At 38.5% G+C, this 15,136-nt stretch overlaps 1 long non-coding RNA gene across 13 annotated transcripts in view; it reads right to left on the reverse strand.

Annotated features, from left to right (window-relative positions):
- LOC308632269 overlaps nucleotides 1-15,136 on the reverse strand; it is a 371,322-nt gene that overhangs the window by 335,114 nt on the left and 21,072 nt on the right. For all 13 annotated transcript variants that reach the window (XR_014018473.1, XR_014018474.1, XR_014018475.1 and 10 more), the window contains exon 2: nucleotides 6,453-6,631. This is a non-coding gene — a long non-coding RNA (uncharacterized lncRNA). The remainder of the gene's footprint in view (nucleotides 1-6,452; nucleotides 6,632-15,136) is intronic.

Raw genomic sequence — 15,136 nt, forward strand, 5'->3', positions numbered from 1 at the left:
GGGTCATTGATCTTAGAGGTCTTCTCCTGGTCTCTGAATCCATTTTATAAAAGTATTCTCTCTGACATCAGGCTCCAAATCCAATACCATTCCACCAAACTTCTGGATCTTGGGTCATGCAGAGATTTAGCTAATCCTTGTTTATATTTTCCTCTTGTGTCCCTCTCTGGGAAAGAATAAATTGACACACTGACCCTAATGACATAAGCCCTTTCTCTAGAGCACCAACAATGTGCCAGGATTCCCAAAGAGCCAAGTGAGTAAGAAATTTCGCCATCTGCTTTCAAGTCAGGAATTTCCATAGTTTTGCTCCCTGATTTAATGTATTGCCTTTAAAGTACCAAAATAATCAATTCTGACAAGATTCAGATATGCTTTTCAAATTATAAAAACATATACAGCACACACAAATTTCCTGACAACCTGATAAAATGAGAAAGCAAATTACCAGCTTGTTATTTTTACCATGTTTTCTTCAAGCAAGTCTGCTTGTTCCACAGGGAACCTTTGACCCCAGAGCCAGGCATAGGAGTGCAGAACTTTACAAAGCCTTGTCCTCACCATGGAAACACAGAGTCTCTTCTGTAGACAGCCAGAATTACATGCAGCTCATGTTTAGAGGGAGGGACAGGATGAGTGTTAGAATCACATAAGGAGCCTCTATATTTGGATGCAAACAGTGCTACCTACCTATAGATGGGGTGTTTTTCCCGATTGTCCTTTATTACATGTAAAACCAGAATTTCTTCCTAACTGAACTCAACATCAACTTGAAATCTATAGAGAATACAAAGATTCTGGACCAAGAGGTCCATACAATATTCAAACTCTCATTGCTCCTACAAGCATTACCTGTACTAATCAAGAGGAACTAGTGTGGAGCCATTTGCCTCTTTTGTCCATTCAGCATCCCCAACCTTGGGTGTCAGAACCATCCTGTTTTCTCAGTGTCTCCTCAGATTGTTCATTCATGAATGGGGACTTGTAGCCAAGTCTTTTGCTTAGAGCTCAGGCTTTGGGGGTCAGCAAGACAGTCTCAGATCTTGCATGAAGCTCAGAGTTCGGTGGGACACATGAACCTTACACTGATAGAGATGCAAGTCACTTTAGTATAATTTCAGCAGTGGCTCCTGATCTGGTCCAGATGTTGAAGGATATTTCTATAGTGAATTCATTTCCTGAAAAAAAAAAAAAGTACTTTTCTCCATATCCCCCAATTTCCTGTAGTTCTTCCCTATACAGTTAGAGGTATTTGATACTCTTAAAAAAAAAAAAAAGCAATTTTTATAGCAAGAATATAAAGAGAAAAAAAATAGTCCACTTGCAGTGTTTGAGTTTCAAAATAGACTTTTAAATCTGCTATTAGAGCAAACTGACTTGAAAGCTAAAGCTTTCATTGGCAAGGGCTGGTCTTATTGAGAAATAAGAGTTTTTTGAATTCTATAAGCCTGGACTAGAGTAGCAATCACATGACATTGAGGATCAGAACATCAGATTATTCCAAGAAAATTCTTCAAACTAGGGTAACTGAAAAGTTGATTTACATATTTAGGTGATCCTAGGAGTTAGCTGGGAGGGAGAAAGTGAGGTCATCCCAAGGATGTCTTGGGACCAGGAAAAGCCACATGTTAGCTGAGGTTGGGTGGTGGACCGTCTTTCCATGAATGGCATGAGGACATAGTTAGTTCTCTTGATAATGAACCCCCCACACCCAGAAGAGAGCACACCTTGACAAAAGACTGAAGGGTAGGCTCCTGATCAGAGAGGAGGCAAAAGGCAGTGACAGAAACAGACATTGGACTCCAGGGACTTGACACCCTCCCAAATTCCTTGACAACTTTCCAGCAACCTCACAAATTAGACACATCCTCATGGAGACCAAAGGTGGGGGAAATATCCAAATTGACATAACCCAATTCTGAAACAGAAAATTCTGGAAGCAATTGGGCTAATGGATTAACAAGGTCACAATATTTTTTTTCTTGTCACTAGACAGAATATATCTTTATTCTTTTGCATACCTGAATTTTGTTTCAAACACAGAATACCTGCAATACTTCCCTGAAGTGACAGTGTAAGTGAGGATATACTGGATAAGGTGGTATCTGCCAGGCGAGTCAAACATTCTGAGAGGAAACAGCACATGTGAGGTTGAAGCCCTGAAACACTGGGGGACTTGCTTAGCCTAAAACTTAAAAATCAGTATGGCTGTATGCCCGGGGTGAAGTGTGCCATAGTTTGGGTATGAAATGTCCCTGAAAGGCCAATGTTGTAAACTAAATTTCTGCCACTCCCCAATAGTGCCAAGCTGGAGGCTAAGCTTGGCACTATTGGGGAGTGGTAGAAATTTAGTTTAGAAGGTAGGACCTAGTGGCAGGTCTTCTAGTCATTGAGGGGTGCCCTTAAAGGGAATAATGGCATAGGATCCCCTCCTCCTTCTCTCTTCAAATCCCAGCTATGAGGTAAATAGTTTTGCTCCTCCAGGCACCCCCACTGCAATGTACAGCTCCTCCAACAGGCCTAACTGCAATTGCTCAGTCCACCAAGGACACCTCCAAAACTGAGCCAAAATAAACCATTTATCTTGGTAGTTGATTATCTCAGGTACTCAGCAGATTACAGCAGCAGAAAGCTAACCGACACAAGGTGTGATATGACATGAGACAAGGTCCATGTCAGATGGAGGTTTCTGGCCAAAAGGATTTGATTTCATCCTCAGAACAAGCAGTGGAGAGGCGTTTAAACAAAATAGGTATACCAGTGGGCTTTTTCCTTTCCCCAGATCATTCAGTGAATTTAAAAAGTCTTGTCACCAAATCCGCTGTCCCAGACCCTCTCCTGGTCCTCTGCCACGTGTTCCAGGACTTTCTTTCTCTCAGCTGGTGAAATGTACCTCATCTCTACAGAGCAGTCACTGCCCCTGGTCTTTACAACATCTCAGTGAGGTTACTTTACAAGTTAAGAGTGCCAGGTAGATTGGGTTATTTTTTTTTTTTTTTTTGGTGTTTATTTTATTTATTTATTTATTTATTTATTTATTTATTTATTTATTTATTTATTTTGAGTTCTTTGTATACCCTAGAGATTAGAGCTCTATCTGATGTGTGAGGGGTAAAAATTTGATCCCAGGATGTAGGCTCCCTATTCACCTCACAAATTATTTCTCTTGCTAAGAAAAAACTTTTTAGTTTGAATTCATCTCATTTGTTGATTCTTGGTTTTAATTCTTGTGCTATAGGTGTCTTATTAAGGATATTGGGGCCTAGCCCCATGTGATGGAGAGTAGGGCCTACTTTTTCTTCTAATAGAGTCTCTGGTTTAATTCTTAGATCCTTGATCCATTTTGAGTTAATTTTTGGGCTTGGTGAGAGATAGGGATTCAATTTCATTTTGTTGCATATGGATTTCCAGTTTTCCCAGCACCATTTGTTGAAGATGCTATCCTTTTTCCAGTGCATGCTTTTAGCACCTTTGTCTAATATAAGGTAGTTATAGTTCTGTGGGTTAGTCTCTGTGTCCTCTATCCTGTTGGTCCTCTATCCATTGGTCCACCAGCCTGTTTTGTTGCCAGTATCATGCTGTTTTTGTTACTATTGCTCTGTAGTATAGTTTAAGATCTGGTATAGTGATACCACCTGTTTCACTCTTCCTGCTAAACGGAGAAAAACTGAAGACATTCCCTCTAAAATCTGGAACAAGACAGGGATGCCCTCTCTCACCACTTCTATTCAACATAGTTCTTGAAACACTGGCCAGAGCAATTAGACAGATGAAAGAAAGAAAAGAATAACTATAGGAAAAGAAGAACTTAAACTAGCACTATTTGCTGATGATATGATTCTATACCTAGAAGACCCAAAAGGTTCTACCAAGAAACTTCTAGAACTAGTAAATGAATTCAGCAAAGTGGCAGGATATAAAAACAACACCCATAAATCAAAGGCATTTCTGTATATCAGTGACAAATCCTCTGAAAAGGAAATGAGGAAAACTACCCCATTCACAATATCCTCAAAAAATAAAATAAAATACTTTGGAATCAACTTAACAAAAGAGGTGAAAGATCTATACAATGAAAACTACAGAACCCTAAAGAGAGAAATAGAAGAAGACCTTAGAAGATGGAAAGATCTACCTTGCTCATGGATAGGCAGAATTAATATTATTAAAGTGACCATATTACCAAAAGCACTGTACAGATTCAATGCAATTCCGATCAAAATCCTAATGGCATTCCTCACAGAAATAGAAAAAGAAATTATGAAATTCATCTGGAAAAATAAGAGACCTAGAATAGCCAAGTATCATTATGATGCTATTATGGCCAGGGTCAAAAGAATGACCTAACTTTGCCCAGTTAATTATCCTATCCCCTCCCAGCAAAATTCGAGGGAGAAATTCAGAGAACAAATGCAGGATGGAAATCAGCCCATTTTATTCCTAGCTACACAGGTATGCTATATGCTGTGCATAGGTCTGATTAAAGATCAAGTTCCTAAGAGTTCAAGGTCACATTGAAGTCTGCCCTTTACTTCCTCCCTCTCAGTTCTAAATATTGCATCAAAGATGTTCATAAATGTCAACTGGGAGTGAGAAAAAATCCTGATCTCATAAAAGAGAAGGTAAACACTGGGCTCTGATCTATTTAGGCATAATTAACCTCTCCGAGCTCCCCTTTGAAGCCTAATTAAAGGTTCAGGTTCTGACCAATCCTTCACAAAAGGGTTTGGGCTTCAAGTCCCAGGCCTGACCAGGAGAGAGGCAGAAGTATCCAACTCCACCTTCAATGCCATACTTTGAGTTTAGCTTAATCCACTGGATTGGTGGCTTGATCTAAAATTGATCAAGTGACGATCAGCCATGGGAGAAAAGGCAGAAAATTATCAGGGAGTTCTTTCTCAGAGTACTGCGATGAGAATCAAGTGAGTAGAAGAATCTCCCAAGGTCAGCTCAGTGCTGGATAAATGAGACTTTGGTACATTACCTCACCTGTGGAAATCGGCATTTTGGAAGAAGCCTGCAGGAACAGGCCTCAAGAGGAGTTCATTGCCATCTTGCAAAGTCAAGCAGGAAGAAAAGCCCATAAGTGTCCATTGAGGACACTTCCCCTTCCCTCAAGGGATTTTCTAGAAACTATCAAAAATCATATCCCAGAAGCCTTTTTCAAGATGGTGGAATAGAAAAGGTCGCTTTCCTGGATACTCAATGGCATGAAGCCAAGAAAGCAAATAGGCAGCTTCTCAGCTGCCTTGAGTTCAATCCCCACTTGTCATTGTCTTGTTCCAGTTTTTAGAGGGAATACTTTCAATTTTTCTTTAGAATGATGTTGGCCTTGGGTTTAACATATATAACTTTTTTTTTTTTAAAGAGAGAGTGAGAGAGGAGAGAGAGAGAGAGATTTTTTTTAATATTTATTTATTTATTTTTTTAGTTCTCGGCGGACACAACATCTTTGTTGGTATGCGGTGCCGAGGATCGAACCCGGGCCGCACGCATGCCAGGCGAGCGTGCTACCGCTTGAGCCACATCCCCAGCCCACATATATAACTTTTACAATGTTGTGTGTACTATACTTAGGTTTTCTAGCGTTTTAAACATGAATTAATGCTGTATTTTGTCAAATACCTTTTGGGGCATCTATTGAGATAATCATTTAATTATTGTCTTTAAGCCTTATGATGTGAGGAATTATGTTTATTGATTTCTGTATGTTGAACCAATCAATAAATGGGATAAGGAACTGAACAGGTACTTCACAGAAGAAGAAATATGATTGATAAACAAATATGTAAAAAAAAAGTTCAACATCTCTAGCAATTAGAGAAATTCAAATTAAAGCTACACTGAGATTTCATGTCACTCCAGTCACAATGGCAATTATCAAGAATACTAGTAACAATAAATGTTGGCAAGGATGTGGAGGAAAAGATTCGTTTATACATTTCTGGTGGTACTGCATATTGGTTCAACCACTCTAGAAAGGAATATGGACTTTCCTCAAAAAACTTGGAATGTAACCACCATTTGACCCAGTTATCCCACTCCTGGGTCTATACCCAAAGGACTTAAAGTCAACATACTAGAGTGATGCAGCCACATCAATGTTTATAGTAGCTCAATTCACAATAGCTAAGCTATAGAATTGATCTCAGTTCCATTTGACAGATGAATGGATAAAGAAAATGTGGCATATAGACACAATGGAATATTACTCAGCCATAAAGAAGAATGAAATTATGGCATTTGCCAGTAAATGGATGGAACTGGAGACTATCAAGGTAAGTGAAATAAGCCAATCCCCCACACACAAAAAACAAGGCAGAATGTTCTCTCTGATATGTGCATGCTAACACACAATGAGAGGGGGAATAAAAGTTCACTGGATTAGACAAAGAGGAATGAAAGGAAGGAAGGATGGAAATAGGAAAGACAGTAGAATTAATCAGACATACCTTTCCTATGTTCGTGTATGAACACAACACCAGTGAATCTCCACATCATGTGCAACCACAAGAAGGGGATCCTAGGGCTGGGGATGTGGCTCAAGCAGTAGCACGCTCGCTTGGCATGTGTGTGGCCCGGGTTCCATCCTCAGGACCACATACAAACAAGATGTTGTGTCCGCTGAGAACTAAAAAAAAACCAAATGAATAAATATTAAAATTCTCTTCTCTCTCTCTCTCTCTCTCTCTCTCTCTCGCTCTATCGCTCTCTCGCTCTCTCGCTCTCTCCCTAAAAAAAAAAAAAAAAAAGAATGGGATCCTAGTTAGAATAAGTTCTATTCCATGTATGTATGATATGTCAAAACACACTCTACTGTTATGTATATCTAAATATCTAAAAGGAGAAAATTTAAAAAATCATATACCAGAGATTACTTTCATCTTTCTTTTCATCTTTCTTGTAAGGCTAGATCTAGGCAAATTTGTAAGAAAAATTAATTAAAGAAAAAATTTATAAAATATTTCCACTACTATACTACCAATTAAGCATGACCAAAGTTTGAATTTTATTTCCCAATTTTTTCCTAAAATACTAGCTCAAACACTAATTTGCAGTTTGTTTTGTACTATTTGACAATAAAAGGTTAGTTTTTTTTTCCTAGAGGCAAACAATAGAGATCTGATTACTTTTAAAAATCTTAATTGTCAGTTATAGCAAAGACGACTGATGTGATCATTTAAATGCCAGCTGAAGTGCAGGCACAGATGATAGTAAGAAATAGGTTCATCTGTTCACAGAGTGGTAGGCTCCGTTTTTTTGAGCCAGCAATTTTGAAGATCATTCGCAGTCACTGCCAGATGCTACTGTTCCCTGTGCTTCCACGAGGCAACCTTGAATAGTGACTTGAACATGATGGCACAGAATCAACATTTCCCTCTCATCTACTTGAAAAAAATGACACAAAATTATCTAAAAGTAGCAAGAACAAAGAGAAAAAGACAAGCTCCATTTTCAGCAAGACTGGGAGACAGTTAAAATCCCAATCCCCAGTGTTATGGTTTGAGCGTTTGTGTCCTTCCAAAATGCACATTGAAACTTAAATTCCAATGCAATAGAATTAAGCAGCAGCACTTTTAAGAGGTGATTAGGTCATCAGGTACCCTCCTTTGTAGATGGGATTAGCAACCTTCTGACAGGGTGACAGGGTGACAGGGTGACAGGGTTGCAGGGAAGTAGCTAGACCCTTTTTGCCCCTTTACTATGTGTGGACACATCATCAAGGTACCATCTTCTTGGGGCTGGGGATGTGGCTCAAGTGGTAGTGCGCTTGCCTGGCATGCGTGCGGCTCAGGTTCATCCTCAGCATCACATAAAAACAAAGATGTTGTGTCCGCCGAAAACTAAATAAAAAAATATATTAAAAATTCTCTCTCTCTCTCTCTCTCTCTCTCTCTCTCTCAAAAAAAAAAGGTACCATCTTGAAAGACTAGGTCCTCACCAGATACCAAATCTGCCCATGATCCTAGATCTGACCAGCTCCAGACTATGAGAGAATATCTACTTATAAATTATCCAGTCATGAGTATTTTTGCAGTAATACTTCAAATAGACAAAGATATCAACCCTCACCATCCCCCACCCCACCACACAAAAACACAATAGCTACAATCCATACAGGAAGGAACAGGGTAGAAAAGATTCTAGGGACAAAGATTCAACTGCACCTTCCAAAACTTGTGAAGAAACGTGTTCCTTGAAGGTGAGGGGCACATATTGTGATGTAAATTTTAGTTTTTACCAGGAAGAAAGGAACTATCAAAGCTGGGAGTACACTTTGAGATCCTAAAAAACAGAAGAGTCTGATTTTGCCATGTTATCAATATGCATCTATAGCAGCAGAAGAAAAGAAAAAAATGCTTTTAAAATAGTAGTAAATAAATAATAAATAAAAAGTAATAGATATGACTCTCTTTATTGATTAAAGTCTAAATGAACTTACATACAAAACATGGGTCAGAAAAAATTCAGCTGATCTGAATTATTTTGGTTTCTCCTTTTAACACCTAATGGGTTAAAGTTGAGTAATTTTTTAAAAAACAGCATAAGATTTGCAAAAAAAAAAAAATGTTAACAGTTGTATTCTATGAGTAGGGATTGTATTTTGAAGTGCCATTTAGAATTTATTGGGTAAAAAAATTTAAATACATAATTAAATGATTATTTCTTTTTCTTTGTGACATTTCATTTTCTGCTTAGATTTAACTCCCAGAATGAATAAATCCTTCAGTTTCTCATTGTAAAAGAATGATATAAAAATTTAAAAATTAAGAAAGTATCAAGAAAAGTAAATGGCTATGAAGAACACAACAGCATTGCCATGAAGAAAATGGAAAATGTGATGGAAATTTAAATGTATTTAATAAAGCAATTTCTTTTTTTAAACATGAGCACAAAGCACATATACAAGAGCTCAAGGATATAAACAAAATGAGAAGAGATTTACATACATTAGGAAAGCATTAGGAAAGAAGTAGAAGAGTAAAAATAAATCCACTACAGAAATAGAAAAAATCAAGGATCAATGAGGAAAAGAAACACCAGTAAGCAAAAAAATGGTACATAACGAGAACTAACGAAAAGTTAAGTAGAAATAAAATCTAAAAATGTGAATGTGTAACTGATGTGGTTCTGCAAATTTTTATTTGGGGTAAAAATGGGAGCTCATAACTCACTTGAATCAAATGTATGAAGGATAATATGTCATAAGCTTTGTAATGTTTTGAACAACCAATAAAAAAAAAAACAGAGTGGCTGAAGTAAAAAAAAAAAACAAAAAAAAACAGGGTTGGGGATTTGGCTCAGTGGCCAAGTGCCTCTGGGTTCAATCCCCAGTACTAAAAAAAAAAAAAAAGAAAGAAAGAAAGAAAATCTAAAAGGACTTGAGAGAAGAGATTTTCTATGGAAGACAAGTAATAGATAGGTAGAATAAACATAATGAGAATTCCCAAGGAAAAAAATTTAAATAAGGGGAAAATAAAAACCGGGAGACCCATACTCTGCAGCAATCAATCCAGGAGAGCAAAAAACAGCCCCTGTAGCATTTGGCACAAAATGCATCAATAACCACCAGTATCTTTAATTTTTGCCTCCACTACCAATTAGAAAAACCTGAAAGGCCAAGTATGCTCCCAAACCAATCACATAAGATGCCCCATGTCGGATTCCAACATGGCGGCGGGCGCGGAGAGATCAAGTTTCTGACCTCTTCAGCTGTGCAGGCATAGGGAGTCGTAAACAACCTAAATCTGTTTGCTCAGGATCACTAGGCAATGCTGAGCTGACGTGGATCTGGGGTGAACAGTCTGGGCCTCTCAGAACACACACTGAGCCCGGATCGGCTGAATTCAAGCTCCCGTTCGCCTGCTTCCCGCAGAAAAACAGCTGTGACTCAGCACTAATCCATCCAGCTGAAACAACTGGTCAGCCCTTCTCATCCTACGGAGGTAAATGCCTACCGAGCTTCATAGGTAGTGGCCACAGGTTTGAAACGGGGCTTGGGAGAGACAGTAAGGACCCACCCATTGCACTGGTCGCCATTTGCAAGAGACACCACCATGGCAGAGAACTGACGTCATCAGACTGCGGCGGAGGAGATAACTTCATTGAAACCTGCGGCTACAGGTGTGTAATTCCCTAGCCTTCCCTCTCCACACATCGGGGAAACCTTAAGGGCCCCTCCCAGCTCTCCCGTGAGCACGATAGCCAGACGGAGGAAATCAGAGGTTGCTCAGGACCTGCGGCGCGGAACTACCGCTCCCACCAGGGCTGACAGCTGAGGTCTCTAGCACCAGCTACCGGGGGCGTGGCTACCGGAGGGCAAGTAAAATACGCTGAGGATTCTCAGCCCCAAGCTCTACAAACTTAGGGTCTGAGGGAATGGCTAACTGGAAGAGTGTGCCCAGTCGTTCATGAAAACAGGGCTCCCGGGAGCAGCAGACCTGGTGTGTAGCCAGTATTGTGGTGAGCGGCACCCTTGAGAGGGGCCTGGCTAGAGGAAAAGTGGGAAGTGACTACACACAAGAGGAGGCCCTAGGCACTCAGGATTGGAGACTCGCCCAGTCTGGGAGGAGCTGCTGCACAGAGATTGGTTCCCGAGTACTGACAAGAAAAACTTGGCCTGGTGGGCACAGCGCTACCTACTGGAAGAGAAGTTAATCAAACTCGAAGACTGCATTTATTAGTTTTTTTTTTCTTTTTTTCTTTTCTCTTTTTTTCGATTTGGGTTTTTCTTTCATTTTCATTTTTCTTTCTTGTTTTTTTAAATTTTTTTTTTACGATTTTTTTAAAATTTTTTTTCTTCTAATTTTAATTTTAATTTTTTTTAAAATTTTTTTTCTTTTTTATTTCCTATTTTTTTCTTCTTTTGTCTTTTCATTTCTTTTCAACTATCTTATCCCCCTTCCTTGAATTCTACCTGCTTACTCTCATTCTCTTTACTGACTTCTTCCCTTCCCTTCTAATACCTTTCCTCCCAAGCATCAAATAAATTTATAGGAGTAAACAGTAACTCAGCAGTCAAACAGAACAAGAAGTATCATGAGCATAAAAAAGCAAGGAAGAAAAGGAGTACAAACAATGAAGGACAGCCTAAATATTCAGGAGGACCTAGAGTCATCCGAAAAATGGTCATATAAAGAACTCAAGGAACACCTTAGACAGATGGAATGGAACCTTAAAGAGGATACGAGACAGCAAATTCAAGCAGCGAAAGAACACATTGAGAATGAATTACATAAACAGATAAAAGAAGAAGTTAAGCATCTTTATCAGGAGATAGAGATTATAAAAAAAATCAAACAATAATTCTAGAAATGAAGGAAACGATAAACCAAATTAAAAACTCAATTGAGAGTATCACTAACAGAGTGGAGCAAGTAGAAGCCAGAATGTCAGATAATGAAGACAAAATATATCATCTTGAAAAGAGTCTAGCCAACTCAGAAAGGCTGGTAAAAAAATCACGAGAAAAACATCCAAGAGTTATGGGATAACATTAAAAAACCAAACTTACGAGTCATCGGGATAGAAGAAGGTACAGAGATTGAAACCAAGGGAATGAGTAACCTGCTGAATGAAATAATTACAGAAAACTTTCCAGAAATAAAAAAGGAAACAGATATACAAATTGAAGATGCATTGGGTTATTTGTTATCTTATTATCTAATTTTTTCAGTTCTTTGTATACTCTGGATATTAGGGCTCTATCTGAAGTGTGTGGGGTAAAGATTTGTTCCCAGGATGTAGGCTCCCTGTTTATCTCTCTTATTGTTTCTTTTGTTGAGAGAAAACTTTTTAGTTTGAGTAAGTCCCATTTGTTGATTCTGGTTGTTAACCCTTGTGCTATGGGTGTCCTATTGAGGAATTTGGGGCCTGACCCCACAGTATGTAGATCATAGCCGACTTTTTCTTCTATCAGACGCCGTGTCTCTGATTTAATATCGAGCTCCTTGATCCATTTTGAGTTAACTTTTGTGCATGGCGAGAGAAAGGGATTCAGTTTCATTTTGATGCAAATGGATTTCCAGTTTTCCCAGCACCATTTGTTGAAGATGCTATCCTTCCTCCATTGCATGCTTTTAGCCCCTTTATCAAATATAAGATAGTTGTAGTTTTGCGGATTGGTTACTGTGTCTTCTATTCTGTACCATTGGTCCACTTGCCTGTTTTGGTACCAGTACCATGCTGTTTTTGTTACTATTGCTCTGTAGTATAGTTTGAAGTCTGGTATCGCTATACCGCCTGATTCACACTTCCTGCTTAGCATTGTTTTTGCTATTCTGGGTCTTTTATTATTCCATAAGAATTTCCTGATTGTTTTATCTATTTCTACAAGAAATGCTGTTGGGATTTTGATTGGGATACCATTGAACTTATAGAGAACTTTTGGTAATATCGCCATTTTGATGATGTTAGTTCTGCCTATCCATGAGCAGGGTATATTTTTCCATCTTCTGAGGTCTTCTTCTATGTCTCTTTTTAGGGTTCTGTAGTTTTCATTGTATAGGTCTTTCACCTCTTTTGTTAGGTTGATTCCCAGGTATTTTATTTTTTGGGGGGATATTGTGAATGGAGTAGTTGTCCTTGTTTCCGTTTCAGAGGATTTGTCGCTGATATACAGGAATGCATTTGATTTGTGCGTGTTGATTTTATATCCCGCCACTTTGCTGAATTCATTTATTAACTCTAATAGTTTCTTTGTAGACCCTTTTGGGTCTGTTAGGTATAGAATCATATCGTCTGCAAATAGTGATAATTTAAGTTCTTCTAACCCAATCAACAAATGGGCCAAGGACCTGAACAGACACTTCTCAGAGGAGGACATACAATCAATCAACAAGTACATGAAAAAATGCTCAACATCGCTAGCAGTCAGAGAAATGCAAATCAAAACCACCCTAAGATACCATCTCACTCCAGTAAGATTGGCAGCCATTAAGAAGTCCAACAACAACAAGTGCTGGCGAGGTTGCGGGGAAATGGGTACACTTGTTCATTGTTGGTGGGACTGCAAAAAGGTGCAACCAATTTGGAAAGCAGTATGGAGATTTCTTGCAAAGCTGGGAATGGAACCACCATTTGACCCAGCTATTCCCCTTCTCGGTCTATTCCCTAAAGACATAACAAGAGCATGCTACAGGGACACTGCTATATCGATGTTCATAGCAGCACAATTCACGATAGCAAGATTGTGGAACCAACCTAGAAGCCCTTCAATAGATGAATGGATTAAAAAAATGTGGCATTTATACACAATGGAGTATTACTCTGCAATAAGAAATGACAAAATCATAGAATTTGGAGGGAAATGGAAGGCATTAGAGCAGATTATGCTAAGTGAAGCTAGCCAATCCTTAAAAAACAAATGTCAAATGTCTTCTTCGATATAAGGGGAGTAACCAAGGACAGGGTAGAGACGAAGAGCTGGAGAAGAAGAATAACATTAAACAGGGATGATAGGCGGGAGGGAAAGTGAGAGTTAAGGGAAATTGCATGTATTGGAAGGTGAGCCTCAGGGTTATACACAATTACATATAAGAGGAAAGGAGGAGTAGGAGAAAAATTATATAAGTGGAAGAAACGATTTATAGTAGAGGGGATGGAGAGAGAGAAGGGGAGGGGAGGGGAGGGGAGGGGTGAGGGGACAGTGGAGAATGGGATAGACAGCAGAATACATCAGTCACTAGAAAGGCAATTTGTAAATCAATGGAAATGTAACTGATGTGACACAGCAATCCGTATACGGGGTAAAAATGGGAGTTCATACCCACTTGAATCAATCTGTGAAATATGGTATATTAAGAACTATGTAATGTTTTGAACAACCAACAATAAAATTAAAAAAAAAAAAATTGAAGATGCATACAGGACACCGAACACACAAAATCACAGTAGACCAACGCCAAGACACATTGTTATGAAGATATCCAATATACAGAACAAAGAGAAAATATTAAAAGCTACAAGAGAAAGAAGACAGATTACATTCAGGGGTAAACCAATAAGGTGAACAACGGATTTTTAACACAGACACTGAAAGCAAGAAGGTCATGGAACAATATATTTCAAACACTGAAAGACAATGGATGCCAACCAAGAATTCTGTATCCAGCAAAATTAAGCTTCAGGTATGACAACGAAATAAAAATCTTTCATGATAAACAAAAGTTAAAAGAATTTGCAGCCAGAAAACCAGCATTGCAAAGCATTTTGAGCAAAATATTACATGAGGAAGAAATGAAAACCAATGACCAAAACCATCAGTGGGAAGTACCTCAGTAAAGACAGAGGGCAAGGGGAAAGATAATCATGGAGAAACAAACTAAATTTTTTTAAAAAAAGGATAAATAATCAAACATGGATGGAAGTACAAATCATATATCAATAGTAACTTTGAATGTTAATGGCTTAAACTCTCCAATAAAGCAACATAGGCTGGTATCATGGATTAAAAAAACAAATCCAACAATATGCTGCCTCCAGGAGACACATCTGATTGGAAAAGACATACACAGGCTGAAGGTGAAAGGATGGGAAAAAATATACCACGCACACGTAAGCAAGCAGGGGTGGCCATCCTCATATCAAATAAAATCGACTTCAAGACTAAGTTAATCAAAAGGGATAAAGAAGGACATTATATACTGTTAAAAGGAACCATTCACCAACAAGACATAACAATCATCAATATTTATGCACCAAATAATGGTGCTGCGACGTTCATAAAACAAATTCTCCTCAAGTTCAAGAATCAAATAGACCACAACACAATAATTATGGGTGACTTCAACACACCTCTCTCACCATTGGACAGATCCTCCAAACAAAAGTTGAATAAAGAAACTATTGACCTCAATATCACAATCAATAACCTAGACTTAACTGACATATATAGAATATATCAACCATCATCAAATGGATATACTTTTTTCTCAACAGCACATGGATCCTTCTCAAAAATAGACCATATATTATGCCATAGGGCAACCCTCAGTAAATATACAGGGGTGGAGATAATACCATGCATTTTATCTGATCATAATGGAATGAAACTGGAAATCAATGATAAAAGAAGGAAGGAAAAATCATACATCACATGGAAAATGAACAATATGTTACTGAATGATCAATGGGT

This window comes from Spermophilus citellus (assembly GCF_964194105.1).
Source record: "Spermophilus citellus genome assembly, chromosome: 13".
In the NCBI taxonomy this organism is placed as follows: Eukaryota; Metazoa; Chordata; class Mammalia; order Rodentia; family Sciuridae; genus Spermophilus; species Spermophilus citellus.